Below are 11,516 nucleotides of genomic sequence, written 5' to 3'. Positions count from 1 at the left end.
CTGAGTTGCATTTTTCCATCACGCCCCTTTGCCCTAATGTTCTGCCTCTTCTTGGGCTCGGAGCAATGGAGTAGGCCATCTGTGGACGGAGACCTCTGAAGCAGTGGTTTCCTCCTCTAAAATTGTTCTTGTTACGTCTTTTGGCTTTGGTCACATCAACTCAAAATCTAACTAAAACAATGCCATTCTCCCTTTCAACCCTAGCAAGGCCCCCTTCTTGTTGATATCTTCACTTGAGTGTTTTGTTCCATCAGTATGTCAGAATGTGGCTACCCACTTCAAAGGGATTAAGGTAATAACTCTTTAGGATATTAGATGACATTTCTTCCCCCTTTATAAGCTCCTCTTAGTCTAGTCATGTTTGACACACACCGACTTCAGGGTCAGGGACGATGGCCTTCTCTTAGATCCTGTGCTCACCATCCTCCTCCTACCTAAGGGTGCTTGTAGTGGAACATAGGTCCTATCTAAACTCGATCTATACTTTATCTACAATATTTTCTCTAACTTCTTCATTTAAAAAAATCTTGTTTCTATTTATTACTTAACTTATTTTATTTATTTGTTTTTTTTTCACGTCAGAAGTGTAATGTGCTGCAGTTGTAACAAGGTTTAGAGAGAGCCACATCTACCTCTAAATACCCAATGAACACCCAATCACCATGCTCAGAAAGGAAGGACCTACTTAACTTATTTTTTAGGGAAATACTAGTGCAATTTTATTTCTCTTTGTGTGGTTAATAGTCTCTGGTGTAAAAACAGGGACTTTGTCCATTTTAGTTCCTTTCATAGCAAGAATCTGACATAGCCTGCCTCTGCACGGTGTTTCTGAAGGAAAAAATGAGTTCCAGTGTTGAACAACACAGGAACTCACTAGCCTACTCGAATGAGTGGGGGTTTTTTTTGGTTGTCTTTTTTTTTTTTTTCCCCCAAAAGAATGGATGGTTCACTGTCTTAGAGAGCAGTGAAATGATTTAATCCCAGAATGTTTTTTATTTTTTTTATTTTTTGGTTTGTACTTTGACATTCACTGTCTCCTCTCTAATTCAATAAATGTTCCATATCAAACTATTTAATTGGCTTTTTACAAAATTTGTTCGCATCATTCTATTAAATGTTAACATGATTAGTTGTATTTCCCCTAGTCTTTTGGTTTTGGTTATCTTTAATAATCACTTCTATGGATGTTCACATTAATGAATATGAACATTCTAAAATAATTAAAATGTAGTAAAAGAAAACACATGTGCACACACACACATCTAAATAAGATGTACCACTACAATTTTTTAGTGGTTAAGAAAGAGTATTTGCCTTATGATATTTAAGAAGCTATAATTAATCAGCAATTACCTGTTCAGTATCTTCTCATTGGTACTTATGGTCAGGGTTTCCCTGGAAGAAGGTAAAATGGGCAGAGACAACTCAACTGAATAGAATGAACCTCCATACTGGGGAGGGGCAGAAATGCAGTAGTAAAAGAAAGCTCAGTTCAATGAATGCATTTTGCCAAAAATTTAAAAATACTTGGCTTTTGCAAATTCTCAGCATAATAATCCATCTCTCAGAACAAGCCATTGCTACAACAGGTAAACATATTGGCCTTTAAAACCCACAAAAATTATATTAATTTTCAATTCTGAAGTAATTGTACAATTTAGCATCTGGTAACCTTATCTACTTTCTATAGGTTTGGGATCTACCAATACGATCCAGAAAACATTCTCCGATATGACTCTCAACTCTAAATTTGGCAGTAAGATACAGATTCCTAGGTGTTATCCTTGTGTCTATCAAAAGAAAGAAAGAATGCGTAAAGGTAAGTATTATATCAATGTGATATTTCATGTGGTCAAATACTAAAAAAATGTTCTGAGAGAACAGGACTGCAGATTGTAACTACAGCAACTCATGAAAGATGGGACCCTCCTGGGTCTTCTCTAAACTTCTTCCTTAATATTTCCTTATTCAGTAACCAAACATGTTTTCACAATTCAAGTTTACTACATCAGATTCCCCACAATAAAAACAGCAAAAGAACAACATCGCCTTTCAATAGCATCTCATTGCTCCTGGGATGAACTATGCATGCTCTTGATAAGCTTAACCCACCACTGCATGGTCTCTTCCTGTCCTTCTCTCCAGCTGGGTCTCCCACTGCTGTCCAACTTGTATGGACACACAGTCATCCAACTCTTCCCTCCAAGGGTCTTTAGGATATGTGATCCTTGTTCTTTGCCTTCTCACCGCATTCACCTGAACATCATGTATATTTTAGGTTCTGCAGGGCAAGAGTAGGCCATCCAAGTATGTTTTGCACTTTTACATCCTTGGTTATATCCTAGCATTGGTTCTGTCGGTGAACATATTATTAGTGATTTACTTAATATTAGTGTTTGGAAATGGATGTAATAATTATTGGGGGGAAATGTTTGTATCTGTTCACTGCTGTATCTCCAGCACCAAGCATTTTTTGTTGGCCAATAAATGTCTGTTTAATGATTATCTAGGCTATAGTAGTGTTAAACTTGGAAAAGGAAAAAGGAATATTGGCTCATGAAGCTTTGATTTATAGCTTTATGACTGTATGCTGCAAGATAATATATTATTGTTTGTTTGTTTTGTAACTAGCCAAAATAGCAATTTTTAATATTTTGAACAAAAATATGATTTTGAATCCCACGTTATCCATTCTTTTCTAGATATTCTCAATATATTCATATTAAAAAATCCTATCACTATAAGTCCTTAATTAAGAATTTTTGAAAAGTTATATTTTATACTTATAGTCAAATATTTCAGTAATTTCAAGGTGAATTCTATAGGTTAACCATATGAAAAATGATAAAAAGCAATAGGCTTCAGTTTTATAGATAATGGATAAAACTGAAGTGACTTTGTTTCAAGAAATTCAATTATTTTCTGTCATAACATGTTCAGAAGTCCATGAATGTAATGGGATTTTTTTTCTTTTTCATCTGGCTACAGAATATTCCCCAGCTAAATGAACTCAGGTCTTGTTTTTCATGAGTCCCATTTCCCATTAGTACTGTCATAAAAGGTGCTACATTCGATCAGAATGTCAATACCTGGCAACTGCATTTGGTTATTGCTGTGAGGTACTTCCCAGCAACATAACGGTGACTAGTTCTTGAAATGATATTAAAATCAACATATTTCATAAAATTGAAAAGAATTAAAGATGTAACTGTGGACATGTTAAAATACACATACCACCTGTAAGAAATGGGTATTTTAATTGAATAATTATTTTTACCAATTACAATTAAATTTAAACAAATGTGCACTTTTTAAAAATCAAAACCTGTTCTATTGCTGATTTGGTATTTATCTTTTGGTTTTTCTAATGTATATTTATTAAGTTTGTTCTCCAGAGTTGAGAGTAGTCAGAAGGGAGACATAAAAATGACTACATGATTATTAGTACAGTCTAATGAATGCTGATATGCTGAGATACAGTAGTCATGGAGATTTAAGAAATGATAAATAGCATGAAGAGGGTGAGGAACCTGCCCTATATATACTGTGATATCACAAAGATCCTTTAGGGTGCACTGCTGCACAGCTATAATCCCAGTGATTTGGGAGGCTGACTCAGGAGGATTCTAAGTTCAGGGCCAGGCTAGGAAATATAAGAGACCCTGTCTCACAGTTAAAAAATAGCCAGGCACAGTGGCACACCCCTCTAATCCCAGCGGCTTGGGAGGCTGAGACAGGAGAATTGAGAGTTCGAAGCCAACCTTAGCAATTTAGTGTGGCCCTACGCAACTCAGTGAGACGCTGTTTCTAAATAAAATACAGAAGAAAAGGTCTAGGGAAGCGGCCCTGAGTACAATCCCTGGTACCAATAAATAAATAAATAGTAAAAAAGGGCTGGGGTTTAGCTCCGTGGCAGAGTGCCTCTGAGTTCAATTCCCAGTACCCACTCCCATGATTGTATGCTGCCATTAGAAATGACTCTGGATAAAAAGGTTCCAGTTTTGAAAATCCTTATAATTCATTCTAAAGGACATGGAAATTATCCTACAAGATGTGGGGGCATGGGGAATGTGACTGAAGAATTTAGACAAGATATATCCAGAAATGGCTATTTCGAAAGTTTGTCTCTAATACTGTGTGAAGCATAAAGAATGATAAAAAGCAATAGACTTCAGGAAAAGGGAGATTAATTGTGCTTCATTCACACAAAAACTAAGTCTAATAAGTATAAAATAAAGAAAGCTATTAGAAAGGGCAATACTTATGTGATCGCATGAAAATAAATTTGCAGAGGAGGGATAGGAAGAGCGAGAATTACTAAGGCTAAGGACAGAGCCTGACACTTTCCTTTTCAGCTAGATCTGTGTAATAAACATACATCAGTCTATCCAGTTAATTAGGCTGTTAATTTGGTAAGCGTGGCTGACTGCAATTTATTTAGAACAAACTAATAATGGTTTGCTTATTAAGGATGGTTTAAATGTATACAGAGGAAAAGGACCCAATGAAAGAGATATGAATTCACGTCAATCAAGGTTCCTGGTGGCAAAACACCTGTAAATCAAACTAAAAACACCTTAAGATGAGATATAATGTATTGTATAGACAAGGAATAGTTCATAAAATTGTATGGATATGATAGGCAAGTATATTTAGCAAATAAGCAGGGCAAAGCATGGCTGGTCACCAGACAGCCTCTGGCAAAGCCATTTCAACAAACTCTGCCCTTCTTAATGTATGCTTCCTCAGTATTTTTCTTCACTCAAATCAACACAGGTTTTACCACTAAAAACCCTGATTTTGTTGCTGAAAAATGAGAAGAGGGATAAATATGGGGATGGAGATAGCCCAGGCAATAGATCACCAATCAGCATAGGAAAGAAAAGATGAAGGGAACAAATTCCCATTTGCAGGTGATAAGAAGGAATGCTAACTAATATGTTACTTGGGATATTTTGAGGCTTGCTGTTGTGTAATTCTTATATTTTATTCCTTGGCATATTTCTTCATCAAATTAGACAAAAAAAAAAAAATAAGCAAAACAGAAAAGCAAATGCCAAAGAAAAGATAGATAAAGACAGGAGTCATTTAGGTTCACACAGAATAGTTGAAAGAACATCCATTTATTTATACTGTCAATTATGCTCATATGAATGTGTGAAAGGAAATTGAGGTCAATGCAGGAGAAAGAAAATCTTAATCCTGTTACTTGTCACCAGGCTCCTAAAACACCAACTAATACGGTAAAAGAAATTGTTTTAACTGTTGTGTGCAAGAAAATCTGATTTTTCTCAAGAAAAGTAAGAACATGAGCAAATGCTGAGCTGCTGTTTCACACAATAGAAGCCAGTTCTTGTTATGCCCATTAAACTAAGAATTGCTGAAGAAAGCAAACATCTTACAAGGGACAAAGCCCATCTGAGCTTACAGTGTTGCCTTAGGCCGAAAAGGGAGGGGAAACCCTTTTAAACTTTCTAACCCTATGTGGTTGTCAACTTGCTGAAAGGGAAAACTTCCTCAAGCAATTCCCTGTAAAGAAATGTCATTATCTCCAGTAGCTCTTTTGATTATTCTGCATACTAACCAATTCATCAGACAGCTTCTAGGAGCAGATTCGAAGATGACTGTTAATGCCAGTAGCAATTACAAAGAAAATTGATCCTGTAAAAGCAAGTTGGATATTCATTCCAATAAACTTTCTACAAATAATACCATCACTTTCCACATTCAAAAGCTATAGCAGACATAAAATAAAATGATCTCCTTGACCAGGTGATTGATCCTTCATAACCATAAAATTCAGGACTGATACTTCAAAGAGATATGGTGAAAATCATTTAATAAATATAGATACTGCTCAATTTTGAAAACCTAACAAGTAAAGAAAGTCCTAAGATCTCCAAAACAGTTGATAGTTTCATCATAAATTTTAAAGCAGAGAAAGACTAGATTGGATTTCTTCCTTTGAGTGTTGTGACTTCCTGGTTTTATATTTGTAATCACACATAAATGAAGAAAAACCTAATTTCAGGCTGCTAAGTGGTATAATTTAAGTAAGAAGGATAGCACACAAAGTAAAACTCCTATATGTAAGTATATGTTGAATTAAAGCACCACCAGGCACCCCATTGAATATATAACACAAGTTTTATTATTGCTTATCCCATGTGAAGTTAGATGTGTCTTCATTTTGAAGGAGCATGTGAATGACCAGTCTCCAAAAATAGAACTTGTAAATCCCAACACTTGTCTGAGTAGCCTGAGACAAATTGCTGTAGAAAAAGTCTGTTAACTGCTTCAAAGGCAAATGTTTTATTTAATTGAATAACAGTCTCTTTAATGTGGTTCATGCAACTGGTTAAATCAGTACGACTTTATTTTTGTTCTATGGGAAACTAGGCTGCCAACTCTAAGTCACTTGGTATACATTGTATGTGGGTAAAAGTAAGTCAAGAGACAATAATGAACCTTTGTACAGATGAATTAGAAGGATGAAGAATTGCTACTGAATTCCCAGAGTGGCTCTCCCATACCTTGCAGTGGACCCATCCTTTGACATACATCACCTCACCTCTAAAGTTAAACTCTCATATTTCCCATGTTTCCAAATGATTGATCAGAGATTGAAACAGAAAGCAATTGCCTAACTTTGTTTTGATGCTTTTTTCATGACACAATTGTGCATCTCATTATAGGCACTCACTGAAAAACTGATGAGAGATGAATGAATAAATGAATGCAGAATGTTTCTAGGTGTTGAAATTCACTAGGGTGGATACTATTACATTTTTGCATATTTCTGGCAGTTAAAATGCATGACTAAGACAACTGTTAAAATAATTTTTATCTAATAATACATAAATAGCAACCTTGTTATGACATTCATTTCAGTACTTTTAACTAAATTGAGTATAATACCATATCTAGAAAATAAGTTTATTTTATCGATTTTAGAACATAGAATACTGGCCTTCTTAAATAAATTAAATACAATTGTTTAAACATTTCGGTATATGCTGAAAAATAACAGGATTGTAAATTTTTTATTATGTGAACTAATGTATATTTTAAAAATAAGTTTTAACCTACTATGAATCATGGTGAACATTTTTAAATCAAAAATTATCTTTTTCAATATGAAACATTATGAATATAGACCAAATATTTTAAATTTCATTTTAATTCTAGTATTTAAAGGGTTCTATATGCGTTTTAAATTACATTTTATTAGAAATACTTGCATGTGAATGAGTTAAAGCACCAAAGTTACAGTATGTAGAATAAGTTATTATTGATACATGTCTGAATACACTGGCATTAACAAGAAAACAAGTCAGAAGGAAAGTATTCCTTTTATAAAGGTTCTCTGACATTTTCTCTTATAATATTTAAGTACACTAATCTAATACATTTGAATCTGATGAACACACATTTATGTTAAATATATAACACATTTGACTTGAATCCTTGTGAAAAATCTTACCCACTTGACCAGGAGTGAGCTAAATTTCTAATGTTAATGGGCTGCACACTGATTTTCAATCAGTAAGAAAAAAAGTTAAAAATTGAAATATCAACTTTAAACCTAACTTGTGGAATATGTATTATAAACTGGTACAGTCTCAGGATGTCATCTTAAGTCTTACTGCATTCATTAGATTTGAAAAATACAGTTTCAGTCATGCTACTTCTAAGCAAATGAAATAAGCTATTCTTTTACTAGCAAGTGGTTAATGACTTTCTGGAAAATTAAAACACAATTGAGTAAAATAAGCATTAGGATATACTATTATGAACCACCCATTTCCTTACCTAAAAGAATCTTAAGGAATATTGTCAATCTTCACTGTGTGGTTAGCTCTCAGGAAAGTCCCCTGGTATAGTTTTGTGTGTGCTTCAATCGATGTATTTGGAGAAGTTTGATAATTTGTACTAACAAATTCATCATTCAATTTATTATTTATGCTTATATTGTTGCTTCTTATTAAAGGACATATCCTCCCGTTTATTAAAACTGCTTCCATGAGAGTAAATTATTACACAGTTTTGAATTTTAGCAGAAGCATTTGAATTTTATAACTTATAAAAATACTAATGCAGGTCCTTTCTGTGGTGTCAGTAGATTTAAAAATATCCTGATAAATGAAAAGAATATGTTCCTTTCCTTCTTGGATATTTACCACTATTTGTTTTTATGCTTCAATATATATACACTCAAGATTTAAGTTTTAATGAAAAAAAAGTCATGAGACTCAATTATTTGATGTTTTGTTAGAAAATAGAGATATGAAATAATAGCAAAAATACATAAAACCCACAAGAAATATAGGATAAATAGAGACAGATTTCTCAAATACTGGAAAAACAGGTGTACAACCAACATCGATCTGTGAGTACCAGTTCTCAAGATGTATCAACAGTGGTTTTCTCCAACCGTATTGCCCTTGCGAGAATAAATTACCAAAAACATTCTGCAGAGATTTGGCAATTAAGTTCGTAGCCCATGCAAAGTCCTTTCGTGGAGAATAGGGTAGCAGAATAATAATGGAGGATGTATTAGGACTTGGTAACTATAATCTCTGCTTAAAGGCACAAGGGCAGTCAATTAAAGTACTGTACATTTTTTTATCAAGACCTTTCTTTGTGTACATTCAGGTGGCCATAATGTTACTTTGGAGAGCTATTGCCAAAATAATGCTGCATAATAATCAGTACTAAAGTTTTCTTTCTTGTTATTCATTTAGTAAGCCTTGGGTCAGCTGAGCTCGGTTGAAGATCAGCTGCACTTGGCTGATGGCCCTGTATTAGATTTCCATCTGCTCCACTGATCTGCTCATTGCTGGGATCAGTGGCCACCTGGAGCATATTTCTCTAAGTGAATGGCAAAAAGTTAAGACTGAAAACCAAAAAGTATGAGTACATTTTATGTGTCTCCTTTGGTCATGTCTGCTAATGTTCTATTGGCTAACACAAGCCACAGGGCCAAATCCCAACTCAAAAAGAAGCAGAATTTACTCTTATGGAGCTGTAGCCATAGCACAAATGAGGAATGAAGGAAGGATTGTAAGCAAACAATACAACACTGCCTTCTTCTCATAACTATTAATCTTGCTTTCATTTGAAAGCTACATTTATTTCTTCTCCAAGTTACCAGAAAATCTTATCCCACTGTGGTAATATTCAATTATATGACCATTGTTGGAATGAAAAAGAAAAACTTGAAAGTGACTAGCAAATTTCCTTGGACATAGGAGTTGCATTTTGTAGCTATTACTATTAATAATACTAGCCAAGAGTGGTGGTGCTTGCCTGCAATCCTAGTGACTCTGGAGACTGAGGTAGGAGGAACATGAGTTCAAAGTCAGCCTCAGCAATTTAGTGAGGCCGTAAGCGACTTAGTGAGACCCTGTCTCTAAATAAAATATAAAAAGGGCTGGGGATGTGACTCAGTGGGTAAGCACCCCTGGGTTCGATCTCTGGTACCCACCCCCCAAATAATAATGAAAATAATGATAACTACATTTAATTTTATTTTAGCATGCTTTTTTGTTTTCTTTTGTTTGTGTTTTTGAGACAGTCTTTCATGTTCCCCAGGCTGGTCTGAAACTCCTGGGCTTATGTGATCCTCCCACTTGGGCTTCTCAGATAGCTGAAACTATAGCTGTGTGCCACCATTGCAGTTACTGTAATGGAAGACACCTATATTTTAATTGAAATATAGCATCTCATATGATTAAACACTTTCTATATTTTAATTGAAACATTATCACTGTGCTATATTAGGGAATATTTTATTTAGATGTTTCAATATTCAAGAGTATACTCACTTGAAACTTACAAGCATGGTGACTCCTAAATGAAGGGGGAAAAAATTGAATCAAATGAGTCAGACAGATGCTTTGAGACTTCACTTCCTCGGGAATACAAAATCCTTGGAAACACAATCCCAGAAAAAAAAAAAAATAGCTTTTACATGAATCCTTCCTAGGTAGTGGGTGCCAAAGAGATAATACACATAGGAAAAAAGTGTAACATAAAGATTTACATATATCCAAGTTCAAAGGAGATCTGCTTTATGAATTAGCAGACCTGACAGGACAGCCTAGAATGAATCAGACCATGTGGGGCATGGCAGGGAGCGACTGGTGCTGCCTGCCTCTTTTAAAAGATGCATGATTTTCACAGTCCATGCAACAATTGCAAAGGCTGTTTTATCCTTTGGTGGTGTCATAATCAGCTAGCTTTCAAGTGATTAAAATCATTCCTTTCCCCAACCGTTTTTTCTTTTCTTCTTCCCAGCTGCCAGATGGGACGTGTGCATTGGCCTCCAACATAGCATCAGCATCTCGCTTACATCCCAGTGAGTCTTGAGTGCTCCATTACCCATTGCCTTCTGCCCCATTTGATCCAGGCTCATTTGCCACTTTGATGACTTCACAGTACAAACAAGGTGCTCTAATCAGAGCTTCCCTGTCCCACCCTGTGGGCACCTCTCATCATAGCCTCAGTTTCAAACCGACGAATGACATCACTACTTCATTCTGTTCCCTTTGATCCTGTCAGTCTGACACTTTGATCCACATGTTGCACTAACTAGACTCATCAAAGCTTTCACACTTCTGTTTTCAATGGATAAAGATTCCAGCAAGACGAGGGACTTTTACTTTTCCTGTTTCACTTCTCTTTAATTTCTAGTATGGATTATTTCCTGTTTAATTCAGGTTCTAGAATATGTTTGTTACTTTCATGAATGTTATATTTTAAGATGCACATTTATTTTAAGTTTAAGCTTGACCAAAAACAATTAAATACATCCAGATTAGAGTAGTGTATCTTGACATCGTTTAATGCACCATGGATGTTTAATCAATGATTCCAGAATGTCAGTAGCTTAATGGAAACAATTAGTGATTTTAAAGCAACAGTACCAAAATGAACTGGAGTATTTTGGAGCTTCATCTTAGGAAAATGTACTTCACCTAATGCCATGTATAAATTATTAAAACAAATTTAAAAACTTTTAAGAAGAATAAAAGGATATATCTTACTATGATATAATTATGAAGATTTCCTTTGTACACACTAACTGCCCAGATTGGAAGAATTGTTCATGATCAGGATATTGGCTTTCTCCAATTCTTTTTCTTACATTTATTTGTTTCAGGTATACTAATATTAGTGTATATATTTTATTGCATAACTGCGCATAACAATGTTGATGCTCTTCTGGATCCATCCTCACAACACATTTTTGCCTCTGTAAGTAGATATGAGTCTAAGAAGTTCCCTCAAGGTGAGATACACAAGGTGACCTATGAGGAGGTGTACCACACTACAAAGGAACTTTTTTAGTGTTCTAAACCATACAATCAGAGTTCTAGAGGATGTTTGTGGAATGGATTTTAAGGATGTTGGAAGATGGTGGAAGGTACATAAGATTACAATGGGTTGAATTTATCGATCTGGGCCCATTAAGCAAAGATTCTGGATTTAATATAGCAGCTTGCAGTATTTAA

At 34.9% G+C, this 11,516-nt stretch overlaps 1 non-coding gene across 1 annotated transcript; it reads right to left on the bottom strand.

Annotated features, from left to right (window-relative positions):
* Positions 1-576: 576 nt before the first annotated feature.
* Positions 577-681, bottom strand: LOC124995180 (small nucleolar RNA U13). Its single transcript, XR_007110653.1, has one exon. It is a non-coding gene; the product is annotated as a small nucleolar RNA U13 (small nucleolar RNA).
* Positions 682-11,516: the final 10,835 nt, after the last annotated feature.

This window comes from Sciurus carolinensis, chromosome 10, assembly GCF_902686445.1.
Source record: "Sciurus carolinensis chromosome 10, mSciCar1.2, whole genome shotgun sequence".
Classification (NCBI taxonomy): Eukaryota; Metazoa; Chordata; class Mammalia; order Rodentia; family Sciuridae; genus Sciurus; species Sciurus carolinensis.
This window is presented reverse-complemented; position numbering and strand designations above follow the sequence as displayed.